Source organism: Typopeltis vanoorti, chromosome 25, assembly GCF_054136105.1.
Source record: "Typopeltis vanoorti isolate ZY-2024b chromosome 25, IOZ_Tvanoo_1.0, whole genome shotgun sequence".
Classification (NCBI taxonomy): Eukaryota; Metazoa; Arthropoda; class Arachnida; order Uropygi; family Thelyphonidae; genus Typopeltis; species Typopeltis vanoorti.
In genome coordinates, this window is record NC_143573.1 from 65,776,965 (window position 1) to 65,795,193 (window position 18,229).

Consider the following 18,229-nt stretch of genomic DNA (forward strand, 5'->3'; position numbering starts at 1 on the left):
CAGTGACATCGATCATCTAAGTACTCCTACAAAGTGATATAGACATTTAAAATATTTTAAATTACAAACCATAAGAGAAAGAAAACCAGGACGTCCTCTTAAGAGATTCAACAATGACTTCTAAGGCCGGAACAGGCCATGCTAGGCCTAAATCTTTGACAAGCATGATGATGATGATGATGATATAGAACAGTTTTTCTAGTCGTGTCCAAGAATTCAACGTCTGGATCGCGTAATTTCGGTGCGACTTGGGGTTCGAATGTTGCTATGGATTGGAGTCTTTGCCTTCTTCATATCGGAGTCAATTTCTCGAGAACTAAAAATCTTATTTCTGTAATCTTAGTTTCAACTTTTTAAAAGAAACTGAACAACGACATATAATATGCTTCGAAGTCAGTGCTGATTTACTTGCAAGCTTATTACAGCTAGGGGATATCAGAAGAAGGAAACGTAGATGACTTCAAACATTTATATCCATCGCATTTTTCTCCGATCTAGAATTTCTGGACTTCCGTATGCTTTTCACGTAACACAGAGCTGCGTTTAATGCAAAATTATTACTTTAATTGTAATCGTTATCAAAAAGAGTTAAAATATCATCCCATCAAGGTTTGTTCTTCAGATGGCAGAGTATCTTATTTCACTCAGTAGCATCAATTACTTCTACCTCGTTATTTATTTATGCTACCGAGCATTCCTTTAAGCTCTTCTTCCTTTCAGGGAGCATTCCCCAATAATTATCTACTAGATACCCGGTTGTTAAATTAATCTAACATTCGCTTCGAATTCCATCCTATTTCGTTGTAGTAACGATCTCCAATTTCCTACTAATTAGATCCCGATCATCGTACATGGTGCTTTTTATTGCTTTTTTATTAAATTAATTGCAATCCATAAAAAAGAAAGTATTTTGCTACTGCAATTCGTAATGTCTTTTGCGATTAAAATAAAAATTGCCTTTCAATAATTCCCGTTACGACGATGCACGTTCTGTAACGAACACAAAAAAAATTGGATGCGAAAACATTTCTGGGTAAGGGAAATATTTTCACACTTTCATATTAGTTCAAGGCTTTCACTTATTGACAAAAAGAAACAAAGATTTTTTTTTTGTCCCTCGTGATTAAAGTCATGCTCTGCTTTACATAACTTAGTAATGTTTTTTCCTGAATAAAAATAAAATTTATTATAATATCTTAGTTCCTTCCGACAATTTATGGTTAAGACCTCCGAGATGGCTCGTTTTGTTAGGAATTCGCATTGTGACTTCAAAAAATCTAAATTGAAAAATCCAAGTTGTATTGTAAAAAGAAATTCATTCGAAGTTCAAAACAATAGTGTCCAAACGTTGATGGGCATTCTTCTCCTTCGGTTTCGATAATTAAGAAGTGGGCTGCCGAGTCTAAACGTGGCCGTACCAGCCTTGAAGATGATCCACGTGAAGGACACCCAAAAAGTGTAACACCAGAAATCATCGATCAAGTGCACGATATGGTATTGGATGACCGGCGAGTCAAAGTGTGTGAAACTGCTGAGACTATGGGCATTTTAAAAGAACGTGTAGGATATATTTTGTGTGAAGAATTGCAAATGAAAAGGCTTTGCGCAAGATGGGTGCCGCACTTGCTCACAGCAAATGAAAAACGCACTCGCATGAAAATCTCTGAACTGTGCTTGGAGCGTTTTAACAACAATAAAACTGATTTTGTGCGTCGATTTATTACTATGGATGAAATTTGGATTCACCATTACACACTAGAAACCAAACAGCAGTCAAAACAGTGGTCAGAAGCCGGTTGTTCAGCGCCAAAGAAGACAAAGTCGGTTCCATCAGCAAGAAAAGTGTTTTGGGATGCCAAAGGCATTTTGTTTATTAATTATCTTGAAAAGGGTAAAACAATAACCGGGGAATTTTATTCCGATCTCTTAACAAGACGAAAAAATTCGTGAGAAAAGATCAGGTTTGCAGAAGAAAAAATCATGTAACGTTGCGATACAACGTATGTCTGCTTGTATGATACAAGCAGACCTAAGTACAGAAAATAACTCCATTTTGCTAAAATTATAACTGAACATCTCCCCCATTCAAGGAAACAGCAAATCTATTATTCTCCACTGCCAGGCAAAGCTCTCCACTGCCTTTAAACAGTCAATGGAAATAACAAAGAAAGAGGGAGATGCCCGGATGGAGAATCCAACATTAATTTTCAATGCGCTCTTAAGTCTATCGTTACGAGAACGAGATGTATTATTAGCGAACAATTATACCTAATTATGTATAATTAATCATTATCTCCGAACTTGTTAGACGTAATTTGTCACAGGGCCACCTAAATTAACAGCACTGAAAATTAAGTAACAAAATAATTAATTACGTCCATATCTGAGTTAATTAGCTACAAAACACGGTAGTTTCTGAAGAATTTATATGCATCTAGTAGGGATAGAGAGAGAGAGAGAGAGAGAGAGAGAGATGATTATTTAGATTACACGATATGATTATGTATTGCTAGTACAATGTAACCATCACATGGTTACAGTTTGGATGGACAAGTGGGAGGAGATTGTAATTCGGTGGTGCGAGATGAACTTCGACTGGGGTTAAGTGCCGGTTACTTACCTGCATGATGAGACCGTAGTATAACCTGCCAAGCATGCCTTGACAACCTCGTACATTTATGTCCATTAATTAACGCACCGTATTCACTTCAACTGGTAAAGACGGTAGTTGGTTGCTTTTCATGCCCTGTTGCAGGCAGGCGATGCATTTCTTAGAAAAATTTTCAGTTTTCTTGAAATACGCATATGAAACACAGATGAAATTATAAAATGTTTTACACAGTTAAGTATTAAGTATGCAAAATATAACTTCTTAATAGTAAAAAAAAATCTCAGTGATCATCCATTACGTAGGGAATTATTAGCAATGAAATAATTTTTATGAATATTTTTAACGAAGATAATCTTCACCAATCCAATAAGGTACTCATCCACAACTCGTAGAATCTTTACTCTTAAAAATCTTTACTCTTTAGTATAAGACGTGCAACATCAAAAACTCAGATTTGTAAGAATTCATTATTTATTTATTTTGTTCTTACAGTACGCTTTCATTTTTACCGCTCTAGTCCTCACACTTCGTTCATATATCTACTATTGTGATCCCATTTTTCGCAATCAACTGCGAAAAGTTCAATCAACCCATTATTTGTATTCCTATGACCCCTACATACACTTTATTTCTCCGATTTAAACTGAGGGTTAAAATTATCCAGAAGAATTTCTTAAATATCACTTAACGCTTCCGTTCTTAAAATCACTCAAAACGACACTAGTTCTACTCGTATTATAAATGACTCACAGCGCCCTCTACGTGCTGCACGCCTCGTGGGCACGTTTTATTGTCACATCGTCTGACACTTCATTAATATTGCTTATTGTTGGTTACGCTGTATGCCGTGAGTCAATATGCGCTAATGATGATCCTTCCGGGAAGATACAAGATAATTTATATTAATTTCCTCTCAGGACATTTACACACGACAATCATTTATTTCACTTTTCATTCTATCCAACTACTAACACATAAGATTAGCTTTTTGGTAGATAAAACCATCTACAAAAACTTCGTTCACTAACATTTAGTTTTTTTTTTTTATTATATTTGCATTTCTCTTTTATACGACTGGGATTACTGAACTAATGTCGCCACTAAGTATGTGAAAATAAGAACAAAATGAATAATAATAAAGAACTAAAAAAAAAAATTACAGGATTGAGTTTAATAATCACTGTCTACATTGTGTTAAATATTCCATTTGTGCCCAATATTGTTCTCTACAACGCATGCAAATCCTCGTACGTCCCCAACGGTCAACAAAATTAATCAAGAACTTCAGTAACTAACCCAAACTTTCGTTGCTTTCACAGTTCAACACATTCTTTTGTTTCGTCCAAACGTTTGCATTAATTGCAACTGCTGGGATACACTTAAATGAAGAATGGTTTTCTTTTAGTCCCTGTATCCTTCTCTTAATTGCTGAGTTTTCTTTTATACTAACGTTTCAAATAGAAATTATATTCTGTATGTTCAAGGAGTCCACAAGAACTCACGTCTTAAAAAGATAGAAATGTATAATCAAGAAATGTAATTAAAGTTTGTTGGGAAATCCTTTAATACGAAAACAAAAGAAAAACCTTAATTAGGGTGTCCCACTGTTTATTGCAAAGTTGGAAATTATTATAATTTTTTTTTTGTAAATTACTGCCTGACTTTTTATTTATTATTGTCACACAATAACTTCAACTACAAAGTTTTTTAATCTCTCTTTCAGCGGTCCAAATTAATCCCGCACGTGCCAAATTAAATTGTCCATTTTTTTGTTAGTTTTAATAATTTAACAAGGCTGGCATCACCAGACTGGAGATGCAAATTCAAAAATACAAAGTTGGAACTTGCATTTTTAAAGAAAGAATAAAGCCGATGTGTCTCCTCCAGTGGCAGCTCGTGGCTTGAAATCGTGGGAGTGCTGCAACTTTCGAAATATACATACACACTGTAAGTACGGTGTACACGTGTTTGGATAAAATATCAAAATTATGGTAAAAATTTAAAAAAAAATTAAACATGAAAAAATATTGTTTATTATCGATAAAATTATACACTTTGGCATAATTCAAAATTACTTAAAAATAAAATCCATCCCTTTAATTGTAATTAAAGGAATGGATTTACAATTTTTGAACATTAGAATTAAATCCTTTAATTGTAATGTCCAAATATTTAAAGAGACGGAGTAAACACGATAAGCACTACGAACACTCTACAAAGTCTGGCGCCAACTGCATATAAACAACAGTGGAACTGCGCGACGGACAGTGCCGCATTACGCTAATAGCTCGCATCTCACTATGGCGTGCATATGCTTGCGGGCGTAGCAATATGACACTGTGGTAAACACAGTGCTGCTAGCGCCCTCCTAAGTGCTACAAGATGGATTTTTATTATTTTTTATACAAAATAAGAGAATTGTATAGGATTGTTGATGATAAAATTAAGTATTACAAGCAAATATAAATAAATTAATAAATATATTTATATATCGAGAAAAATTGGGGGTGCTGCAGTGCCTATGCATGAGCCACCCCTTGTCTCCTCAATCTTTCCAAATATTAAACATCAAAAATATAACAAAATATTATCTATTTTAGACGAAACTGGAAAGCAATTAAAATTTTAAGCACTTTTGAGTTATTGTAATATGTTTTATTCCTAAAATTACATCATAGCCTTGTAGGCTTAGCGATATTAATTTTGATATGAAAAAAAAATGCACTTTTCTCAACAAAAAGTGGCAATCTTGGCTCCTATCAGTTATTTTTTATTCATATATAATTACTGCTACATGAGAATCGATCTAGATCATACAATAAGTAATAATAAATCAATCTAAGAAAAAAACATGATGCTGAGATTGCTAATATATCCACGCACTTTGTTTTATAAGAAGCAACAGCAATTTGCCAAAAAAATAAACAATAATGCTAATCACTAACACAAAAAGCCCAAATTCATTTAAGCGAACTTTTAAGACTAACGGCTATGCACATAACTGCCCTCTAGTGACAAAGATGCATTCCTTAGGAATGGCTGTACAAGAAAAAACTATATCTTAATGTTTATAATAATAATTGTGATAACAAACTCAATCATCTCTTCATAAGACAATGAATTTGGCTTCCAGTATCAACAGAATCACTACATACGTTGCAACAAACAACTGACCACGCATTCTGATGTTAGATTACATTACACGCAAGACAATAATCAATAATTAGTTGATTGTTGATAATCAACAATGAACGCAAGACAACAATTAGTCATCAATCAAATGCATTATAATTTATATCAATTTTAGAATTTGACATTTGTAAATAAACTCATCTTTGTGTTCCTCATATACTGCACTTTGCTCTTCAGTTTCTCCTAAAGAAGATAACTCAATACATACATGGATCATCAAATTGCAAATTAACGAATATTTTAATCAGTTCTCTATTTATAAACCAGTAGAAAAACATTCAGTATAAGTAAAATATTTTTATTTTTGCGTGTATCACATGATTGATTTTTTTTTTCTTGTAAAAATTTTATGAAAGTTTTATTTCCACAAATATGAAGGATGCTTCTCTGGTTCTCATTTATGTTATTTTTGAATTAACTTTTTGGAGGGGGGAGGGGAAGTTAGTATACTTGGATAATACGTTGACTCTGCAGATAGATAAAGTCTTGGTTATTGGATTTCTGACTGTTTCATTATTGCAAGTCTGACTTAGAAAATGCGGTTCAGCCGATGGAACACTCTTCAGCAGACAGCAGTAGAAAATATTATTGTCTAGTTGCTGTCTAGTGAGAAAATGAAAGATTTTTTGTTTCTTTCATTACACTGGTATGACAGAAAGAAAAATTTATTCCATTATATCGAGAGCCCGAAAGAATGACTTTGGATGTTCCGAGAGATTTACATTTGAATCTTTTCAACTTTGAAATTTGAATGCGAAAAGTCTGTTTGGATGTAGTGGATGCGTTCCGAGTGTATTAATTGGTAGTTTAACTAAATATTGTTACTTAAATAACAATATCTGATATAGTAAGGGATATATTAGGAAGTCAAATAACATTTTTAATACTTTCTGGTGCTGGAGTATTAATACGTAAGAACCGATAATGTTATTTAAAAGATTCCTGTAAGAAAATTGTAATATAAAACCGTTTGTTTTGATGAACATACGAGGTTTGGCTATTAAATAACGAGACTGGTTACAAAACTGTGTTTATTATTACAATTGTACAACTTGATTGTTATCCCCTTCAACATACTCCCCCCCTCCATCTAATACACAACTGCATACGAATTTCCCATTGTTGGAAGCAGTGCTGCAAGTCAGCAGGTGTTATCTGCTTCAGTAGCGCTGCCGTTTTTTTTTTTTTTTTTGGAAATATCAATATCAATGCTGATCGCTTTTTTTTTTAAATATATCAATGGCGTGGTAATGGTTGAATGGGTACCAGAGGGTCAGACAGTTAACCAACATTATTACTTTGAGGTTCTGACCCAAGCTGAGTAAACGAGTGAGGAAGAAGAGACCGGATCTGGACAACGCTCCAGCCCACGTACACTGTCTGTAAAGCAGTATCTGGCTGATAAGAATATCCCAATGTTGGACCATCCATCTTACTCGCCGGACTTAGCTCCATGCGACTTTTACTTTTTTCCAAAGTTGAAATACGCATTGAAGGGCACCCATTTTCAGTCAGTGGATGAGGTAGAAGAGGTTTTTCCGCCATTACTGGATGTTTTTCGTCTATCCCTGAACGTCCCAGTACGCACCCCCCCGGGGGATACGCGTACCACCGGTTGGGAACCGATGGTTTGTACCCACCGAGCTACAGAGGTTCTGTGTAGAATCGTATAGTCTATAATGTGATATAAATCAAACAAGATCTATCCCTTATCTGTATATTATTATTGGCACACGGAGAACAAATTAAAAGCTTTCAATTAGGTGTTATCGTAGGATTCGGTGCCTATCCGATGATGACAGTAAAAGATTGCGTCACCAAGATGAACTGTTCAGAACATTATCCACCGATGGAAAAGGCACCAAACCCAAGACGCCAACAATGCCAATCAAACAGTGCTCAGAAGGGTGGACAAGAAACCTCAGCAGTCCGATATAGAAATGATCATTTGGAACAATAGTAGCACAACGCATACGAAGTGACACAGTCGGGTTTTCTATAGTAAGCCAGCTGCACATAGATTAAACATCAACCACACTAATCGAAATGCACGCGACACTGCTGTACAAACAATTTCCGATTGATGCGTAAAACGTAAGAAATTAGTAATATGGAAAGAGGACTCACATTACTTTATTTTCAAATCAGGTTGAAGAGATGATGGTAGACGTAACAGATTGTTGGGATACGCCTTATGGCCAGAGAGCATCCTCCCAACTGTTTAGTTTTTTGGTGACAATGATGTAATGGTCTGAGACTGTTTCTTTTGGTGTGGAATCGGACCTTTGACTCTAGCATCAGTAACGATGCACAAGCATATAAGAGCATACAACATAAGCATATAAGAGATTTGATGGAAAAATGTGTTATACTTTATTGTATTCAAGAACTGAAGGAGATAATCTCATTTCAAAGAAGAATACGCGGAAACCAACGCATTATCTTATGTTAAGCTTGTTGGGTTTACAATGTTCCGATGCAGACAATTCCTTTATCTTCAGCTTGCATTACATTTCTGTATTTAGCCCACTTACAGGCTTAACTGTACTCCGAAGATACAAACCCACAGTATCTAACACTTACTGTTTTTTAAGAAAGAGTGGAAAACTTTAATTATTTCTACGGATGCAAGATTCGCTCGCGATGGAAACACATTCTTTTTTCAATAGATTTTTCCAGTTCCGTAAACACACCGTACAGAAGCGTCACAGAGCGCGCTGCATCGATTGCGTACAACTACGACAACCGAGTGGAGAAAAAGTATGTGGAAAATCTCTCCACGTAAGAATGATTCCAAGGCTTCTTCTTTTTGCGCATCTTCCCTATTAAGTTTAGTTGCTTGTAGTATTGTTGTTGTCAAGACTATCGCTCCATCTTCTCCACGCTCTTTTACGGTTTCTCTCTCCCATTAGCATCCAGTTCTTTACTCTTCTTTGTTCATCTGTTTGCAATTTTCTTATTGTGTGTCCTTATTTTGTTTATTATTGTTACCTTTTAAGTTGTTTCATTGTCTTCATTAATTTGTCTGTTTTTTTTTGTCGTTTCTGAGCTTGTGATACTTCATGTTTATACTAGTCTGAAAACTTCTTTATAAATTCATTTATTTCGTTTTCTTTACTGATGTTTTTATTTTTCCAGTTAAGACCATTAAGAAATCCATATATTACCCCATCCTTTATTTGTTGTTCCCGTACTGCTGAATTATCTTACATTTGCTTTCTAATTTGCATCTCGTGAGTTTTCTAGCAACTATCGTAATTTTTCTGTTAATTTTTTTCGGCAACATTAGAAATGTATTTAATAACCTTTTAAGTTATCTGCATATTCAGCTAATAAAACGATATCATCTGCTTATCCAATTATTAAAAGTACATACCTGCATTCTTGTAGAGTGACGTCATATCACAACAATTGAACCTAGAAGCATCTTTGTTTTTATGCTATGAAAATTTTATTGTCGTTTGTAACATTGTGACTTTGAATCTTTTGGCTTAAAACTAATGCGAAAAATGGTTCTTTTGAAAGAAAAATTTAAATGAGTCGCTAAATTTCCACTAAGATCGTAAATACCAAATGTTAAAATTTCATTACCTTCCTAATTTTGTATATTTGGAGCTTTAGAAATAAATCATTTAGAGAAAGCATAGTGCATTTTAGTTATGCGAAAATTCAACCCCCCCCCAAAAAAAATCTACTGACAACTAGATTCAATGACAATTTACCAATACACGGAAAGAATCTTTTATCAATTTGTCCCCGTAGATGCTGTGATTGGTGAGCATCTGTAAGGCACGTAAAAATACCAAGCGATCTTTGTTTAATTTAGAGAATTATGAATTATACCCGAAAATAAAACTCAGAGCATTAGCGTTAGATCCAGTAATTACTTTAATGATCTTTACCTCTTTTGTATTTGTTCGTTTTGTGACATTTTTACTGCTCTTATGCGTGCAATTTCTAATTAACAATGTCTGCCATCGCTAATCTGAGACCATCACAATAAAAAACATGTTCATTAGTTTTAAATAAATGCGTCTTCCTGGGGAAATATTTTATGCAATTGCACAAGTATTCGCGCAGCTCGATAGAAGATGCTATTACGAACGAAATATTTATTTGGTTTAATAAATGAGAGCCGAATTGGGAGTCATTGAAATTCCTTGATTATTGTATTGGTGAAGAATAAACTCAAACCGATATGTTATGCTTTTTTTAAATTTATAAATTAATTAAAAGAAATATTTTACAATATTTCTTGAATTTTTCGAGTGTTCCTTAAAAAAATTATAATTTGAAGAGAAAACATAAAAAAATGGTTCAAAAAATCTACAACGTATTTGATATACGTTGTAGATTTCGATATACGTTGATTTGATATACGTTGTAGACTATAAACGTCGATGACTTTCTAAAATAAGATCGAAACAAATTCACATTGTAAGCGAAAGTTATCACGAGAGAATGAAATTTGAGGATTATAGCATTAACAATTTAATAAATTCGAAATTACGGAGATTACCTTAAGGGATTTGTCTGTGAAAACATCGAGTTTAATTCACTTAATGTATAATCAGTTTCAAAAGAATTTAAAAAATCACCGATGCATTTAAAATAGCTTTATATGTTAAATGTGTTTATTTATATATCAAGGAAAAAACATAAAAGAACTCAGGCGCGTTTATTTTTAATAATTAAGATATAATCAATGACAATGTCCTATTGCACACAACGAATATCGTTAATAATTAAACTATTTAAATCGTACAAATATTTTATGCATTATGTTGTTCTTATATCATCAAATAAATTAAAAACATTCTGTTGCAAAATAGGCTTATTTAGCAATGCGTACTTTGGGAAAACATTTATTTTTTCGATGAGCTTTTAATTAATGACTATTATCCGAGGATTTCCATCCTACGGTTTCATGTTTAAATCCTTTTCTGTTCTGTTTACACAAATGACATCAAGATGCAGTTAAACCATAAGAATTGTATGCGATATTATTATTAATACCCAAAAGTAGAGGTTGTTAATGATATAAGAGATTCTGTTTCATTTTCTATTCACCTGGAAAGACCAACTAATTATCTGAAATCCGATGCCAAATCCCTTGAGATACTGTGGATTTATACTAGGAATTATAAGGCACATAATTATCAGTAAATACACATTTATATTTGACGATATCAAAAAAAAAAAGAGAAAGAATTCCATCATAGATGTATATTGTATTTTATGAGTCAATACGTGGGCGGTCTGAAAAGTTCTCGGCCTCGACCATAGATGGCAACACTATTGGCAAGATTTCCTTTTCTAAGTTGGTACACCTGTCATAAGCATCCATGTGAAATTTCAAGTCATTCTATCAAGTAGTTTGTTTTATACAGCTGTCTGAAGCAAATGTGCTGTCTGTATCCCTTGAAATGGATAAAACTGAGTATCGTGCGATTATAAAATTCTTTGTAAAAGAACGTTTAACGCCAAAAGAAATTCATTCGAAGTTCATAAAAGTTTATGGGCACTTTTCTCCTTCGTTTTTGACAATTAAAAAATGGGCTTCCAAGATTAAACGTGACTGTACCAGCCTTGAAGATGATCCATGTGAAGGACGTCCAAAAAGTGTAACAACACCAGAAATCACTGATCAAGTGCACGATATGGTATTGTATGACCGGCAAGTCAAAGTGCGTGAAATTGACGAGACTATAGGCATTTCAAATGAACGTGTAGGATATATTTTGCATGAAGAATTGCAAATGCAAAAGCTTTGCCCAAGATGGATGCCGCGCTTGCTCGCAACAGATCAAAAACGCACTCTGATGAAAATCTCTGAACAGTGCTTGGAGCGTTTTAACAAGAATAAAACTGATTTTGTGCGTCGATTTATTACTATGAATGAGACTTGGATTCACCACAATACAAACAGCAGTCAAAACAGTGGACAAAAACCGGTTGTTCAGCGCCAAAGAAGACAAAGTCGGTTCCATCAACAGGATAGGTCATGGCATCGATGTTTCGGGATGCTGTTTATTAATCATCTTGAAAAAGTAAACCAATAACTGGGGAATATTATTCTGATCTTTTAAACAGACTAGACAAAAAAATTCGTCGAAAATTTTGAAAAAAGACCCGGTTTGCAGAAGGAAAAAATCATCTTTCATCAGGACAATGCACCCGCCCACAAAGATGTTTTGGCAATGAGAAAATTAAGGGATCTGCACTATGAATTGTTGGAACATCCACCCTATTCCCCAGATTTGGCTCCCTCTGACCTCTATCTCTTCCCAAAACTAAAGCTCTTCCTCGCTGGTCAGCATTTTTCTTCGAATCAAGAGGTGATTGCAGCTGTAGAGGGGTATTTTGCAGATCTTACTGAGAACCACTATAGGGACGAGATAATGGCGCTGGAACATCGCTGGAATAAATGTATTAGTCTTAAGGGAGATTGTGTTGAAAAATAAAAATAATTTTGAAATTATAAATTCGTTTTTTCATTGTTAGGCCGAGAACTATTCAGACCAACCTCGTAGATCAACTCTCGTTGTTGACTAAAACCAATATGATGAAATGATTCCACGTTCCCATGAAACCAACAAGTTAATAATTAACTAAACTACACTAATTAACAGTGGTATTTCCAAGACAAGCGCGCTTATGTCTAAACTCCTTTTTCTGAAACAGCAGCACAGTAGATTGTAATTTCTATAAACTGGAGTTATTCTTTGTATGCATGAATCTTTACCTTGAAGGATATCCATACGCACCCGAGAGACTCGAGTGCCAACTAACATACCGGCGAAGTAATTCCCAGTAGAAAACCGTCGAAAAGAGAACCCGAGTGCACAAAAGATCCCCTCATTTCAAGAGATTATCTTAGAATACAACTACTCTGTTCTCAAGAAACAAATCCAAGATATGAAACACGACATTGTGAATCTGTAGCTTATTAACAAACATCTTCCTTGGTATTTTCTTAAGAATGTCTTTCAGAACAAAGGCAAATGCAAATGTAAACCTTAGTATTTTCTTAACTCAGATATTCTGTGCATGAATGCGAATCTCACAATATTGAAAAGTTTTCCCCAAACGTCAATTAAAAAGAAGAAAACGGGATATCAGATCAGCACGTGTTTATAGTTAATTTTCAGTTGGTAATTATAATACAACCTCCGTAGCTCAGTGGGTGTAGACCAGGGGTGTTCAACCCGTCGATCGCGATCGATCTCTTGTGTATTCCTCCTTACTTACAAATTTAATTAAAACTGAAAACATAATATTTTATTTATCATTATTTAGTATTATTTTTAATTCGCTTTAAGTGTATTGCTATTGTTTATTTATTTTTCGTTAAAATTGTCAAATCAGTAATTTTGTTATAAGTTCGGGTAAATGAATTAATTTGGATCAGTGGAAGTCAGACAGCGAGCCGAGTGAATACGATTATAAGCAAAGTGTAAAAACTCGATTGTAGCTTAAATATTAAATATTCCAAAGCACATTGCATCGATTTTTTACTTAGGTTAAGTCCCGTGTGAATATTATAAAAAAATAAACTTGTTTGTCTCGGTATAGTTTATATTAGATGTTTTTGTAAGTAACTCTTTTGAAGCTAACTATATACACTGCTTTAATAAGAATATGTTAGAGTGTAAAAAACAGGCAATGTTTATATCGCCGAAACTGTACATGGCGGCATTAGAAAGATTGTTATTGAAATTTGTACGTATGAGAAAGGCTTGCAGGCTCTAAGTGTAAACATATCCAAAGTCAGTCAGAAAGAGTTCAAACAACTTTCCGATGGCTGGCAACTTACAATCAAACGAAAGCGGAGGAGAACATGCTGAACTTGAAACTTAAGATGAAAGACTCATACCAATTCTTTGGGGGTTGTTGCCAAACTTCATGCGAGGTCTCAGAGGAGGCCTAATAAAATGGGACTGAAGCAAGCAGAAGGGGTCCCGGTTCCAGAATTGCTGTCAGAGGGAGGCCGCCCCGTCCAGAGAGCCTGCCCGGATTCACGTTGCTTAAGAGAGGAGTTTCCCGCTTCCAGAAACGAGCTTCTCGGTTCGAGACGTCGCTAGAGAGAAAGACTACTTCTACGCCGCAGACGATATTTAATTGCCGAAAGGAAGAGTTCCAATTGCCGGAGAAAAGTTTCCAGGCCAGGTTAATGTCAGACATTCACCAGTGCGTTGCGTTTTCATTACAATTTAATGAATCAAACGACTTCACTGATATTGGTCAGTTAATGGTATTTATTCGCATGGTATTTCAAGATTATTCAAGTAAAGAAGAACTTTTGAAAATTATACCATTATTGGGAAAGACTAGGGGAGAAGACATTTTTTCGGCATTTGATGAATTTGTGAAAGAACACAAACTTCCGCTTTTTAAATTTGTGTCTATTACTACTGATGGTGCTCCTGCAATGATAGGTAATAAATCAGGCTTCATTTCATTAAGTAAAAACGATGACAAATATCCAGATCTTTTAACGTACCACTGTATTATTCACCAACAAGTACTGTGTAGTAAAAGATTAAACACAAAAGATGTTTTGGATATTACATTTAAAATTGTAAATTCTGTTCGAGGAAAAGCCCTGCAACAGCGGTTATTTAAATTACAGGCAGATGATGACAGGGAACTTCTGTTGTACAATAATGTTTGCTGGCTCAGCAGAAGTCAATTTTTAGAAAGATTTCTTGTATTAATTAATGATATAAAAATTTTTCTTGATGAAAAAGGAGATATTTATCCACAATTGAGTGATAATAGATGGTCATTACACTTATCATTTTTAGTAGATTTCTGTACGAAATTAAGCAATTTAAATTTAGAGTTACAAGGTAGAGATAAAAATTTAATTGACATGTTAAGTTCAATAAAAACTTTCCAACAATACTTACTTTTATTAAAGAAAAATATAAATGGCCACGAATTTAGATATCTCCACATATATTTATTAAATTTTTTTGAACAAAATCAAGAAACGCTTCTCTATGGTTTAAAAGAATTTATTCGTGAAATAGAATTAGTTGAGGAAGAAATAAATTCAAGATTTAAAGGTTTTAATAAAACTGAAATGATTGTATCTTTTATCAATAATCCATTTCAAGAAAACTCGAACATCACAGAAATTTCAAATAAAATTAGTGGGCTGTTTGATATAAACCAACTTGAGATAATACACATTCAGAATAGTTTACATTTAAAATCAATAAACAATGAAGTCATTTGGAAGTATGCTCATGAAAAATTCCCAATATTAACTGATATTGCGCGAAAAATTCTGTCGAGTTTCGGATCAACATACTTGTCAGAATCCGCTTTTTCAAATATGATCATCATAAAAAATCTATTAAGAAAGCAAATTACAAATGATCATTTGGATGATTGTCTGCGATTGGCCACTTCTTCATATCAACTTGACTATGAAAATATTGCGAGGTCCAAACAATGCCAAATTTCACATTAACTTTTTTTTTTTAATCAACCAGCATTGCCTGTAACTTGTGAGTTTGTAATCAATCTGTTATTTTTTCTAACTTTGGTTTTCCAAAATAGAGAAATAAATATTTTATTCCAATATATATACTTATTTTTTTTTGTATTAAAATAATTAAAAGTGACAAATTTTTAAATACACAAATAAAGTTTTTAGTTGTGTATTTGTTTTAGTTGTTTATTTTTAGTTGTTTATTATTTGTGCGTAATCAGGTTGGGAGAACGTAATCTATATAAGAGAGTAGATCGCCGAATAACTTTTTATAAAAAAGTAGCTCGCGTAGTAAAAAAGGTTGAACATTACTGGTATAGACGAAGCCCTTTGGTCGGAAAGACCTGGATTCGATTCCCGTCAGTGACGTGAGGAACCTTTATCTGGTCTCTTTCGACGAAAGGTGAGTTAGCCGGTCTCATACGGAGGTGGAGGGATTTTCTCCAGGTAACTCGGGTTTTTCATCCCTCAAAACAGACAAACCGGTCTCGTGAACACACACGGACATACGGCTACAGTCATAAATATACTAACGGCAAGGAAGGCAACTGGAAACCATCCTTTCCCTTGAAGGATATCCATCAAAATGCAATCTAGAAACAACAGGAACTAAATAAACTTTTGCGTCATTTATAATAACAAAAAAGCATTGTACATGTTCGAAAAAATGCTAAATAAACTACTGTATGGTTATCTCTCTATACGTGTGTATGCAGGATAAAAGATTGGCGATGAAGGAAGAATTATTCGCTTTCAACGGAGTTGAATGGAAGTTCTTGCGTTTGTCCATGAAACAGAAGCTTCTATTGGGAATGTGTCAATACTGTTCTAGTCATGTGATATGTTTGGCATGCGGTAGAAACTATTCCACGAAAGGTGGAGATAATGCAGAAGACAAATGCGCCATCTTGTGTTCCTAATCCTAACTAGCATGAGATGGCTAGCACTTACTTTAATGTAAAAAACCTTTATGAACACCTATGTTCAGCACTTCAAGATTGAACACTGCCTACACTGAGCTGCCTGCGTAAAAAGTGCTTTGCAGTGTCAACAAGAAGCAATAAATTAATTATTGCGTCCTCTAACAAATAAATTCATACTTGTGGTTTACGCAACAATAGTAAGAGCGTACAATACAATATGGCTAAATTGTTATGCGTATCAACTCATTAATCTATTGTTGGAATTTATAATACACAGAATAGAATAAAATTTGATAATACTTTCATCAAAATTTCGTGTAACTATCTTTCTTTTCTTTGGTGTCAAGGATACGTAATGAAATCATGAATTAAATCGTGAATAATATCGAAGTAACGCAAGAATCGATTAGAAGCGGAACTTGTCTAGTGAAGTCCGAACTTTTAATTTAAGGGAGTGTCAACTATATTGCTAGACGGAGCTGACATCTGGAAAGAGTGTCAGAAAATAAGAGCTGGCGTCTGCTTATAGTTTGATTTCAGATCGAACAAAGCGAAAAGCCAAGTGGAACTGTGCGGGAGGGAAAAAAAATAAAATAAAATAAAAAGTCAGTCCAAGAATAGACAGAATGAAGAAATCAAGAAAAGAAAAGTTCCTGAAGTTGGTGTTTGCGTTTAAGGCTCTCAGCTGTCTTGAAACCGACTTGGTAGACGCTTTAACACACAAAAAAGAGAAATGGGAGCAAAAGAAAGTGCGAGAGAGTAACTGAGGCCAAACAACCCAGTTTTATTCACGTGTGACAACAGGAGGCGGAAAACAGAAATGCAGCAATCTCGTGTGAATAAAAAGTAAATCTTGACATTCCCATGGCTGATTACATTGCCAATTCATGACTATTAAGTATACTGATAAGGAAAATAAAACGAAAGAGAAATTGGAAAATTCGCAAAGAACTTCCATGGAATTTGATGACAACAATTAGGGTATTGTGTTGTATTTCAATAATTGAAATTAGTTGCGAGCATGTGCTCATTGTTGTGCAAGTTGGCATACTATTGTTTACCTGTCTGAGTGATCGTAGTTAGGATATTAATATTAGTGTTTAAATTGAAGCGTAAATGGTTCTATAACAATTCCATAGACCTCAGATTTATATCTTGGCCTTATTATAACAGCAGTGCACGAATTCCGAATCCTTCCACAGACGTTAATGTCTTTCTCTTGAGATGTGTGGTTTGCTGTAGACAACACGTGTTATAAGCTGTGACCTCTCGTCTCTGATATTATTGATGGCAAACGATATGATGTACGAAGAGATGTTAGCTAAATGTGAAAGGAATACGTACAAGTAGAATTTCTTTAAACATGTACTACTGCTCCTTGATGTGTCTCTGTGTTTGAGATCGATAAACATTACAGATATTAATACGCAATGTGCTAAATACGAGCCTCCGTAGCTCAATTGGTACAGACGATTTGGCTGGACGCGGGTTCAAATCCCATCTAGGACGTGAGGAACTTTTATCAGGTTTTTTTTAAGTGAAATGGTGAGTGTGTGGTGACAAGAACAGCGCAATTTCTAAATGCGAACAACGCTAGCACCACAGCTGTTACTTCGGGAGATGAAGAACAAGGAGTTTCCATGGGCACGGATCCGCAGTCATCAGCAAGGACATCGCCAAGAGTCGGATGGAGTGGTGGAAAGGTTGCCGTCATTGGATTCTCGAACAGTGGAATCACCATCTCACCATCTGGCAGTCCGACAGATCACAATAGAACGCTCCTTGCTCGAATGCGTTGTGTCAACTACAGTCTCGTGGGTGGGCATTATAGTCTGGAGCTGTTTTTCGTGGTTCGGGCTGGGTCGCTTCATTTCAATAACAGGAAAAGTTAACTCTGCGGCCTGCAATGACATTTTAGACAATTCTGTGTTTCCATCTTTGTAACCACAGTTCGGCGAAGGCCCTTTTCTGTACCATCCTAACAATGCCTTCGTCCAGAAA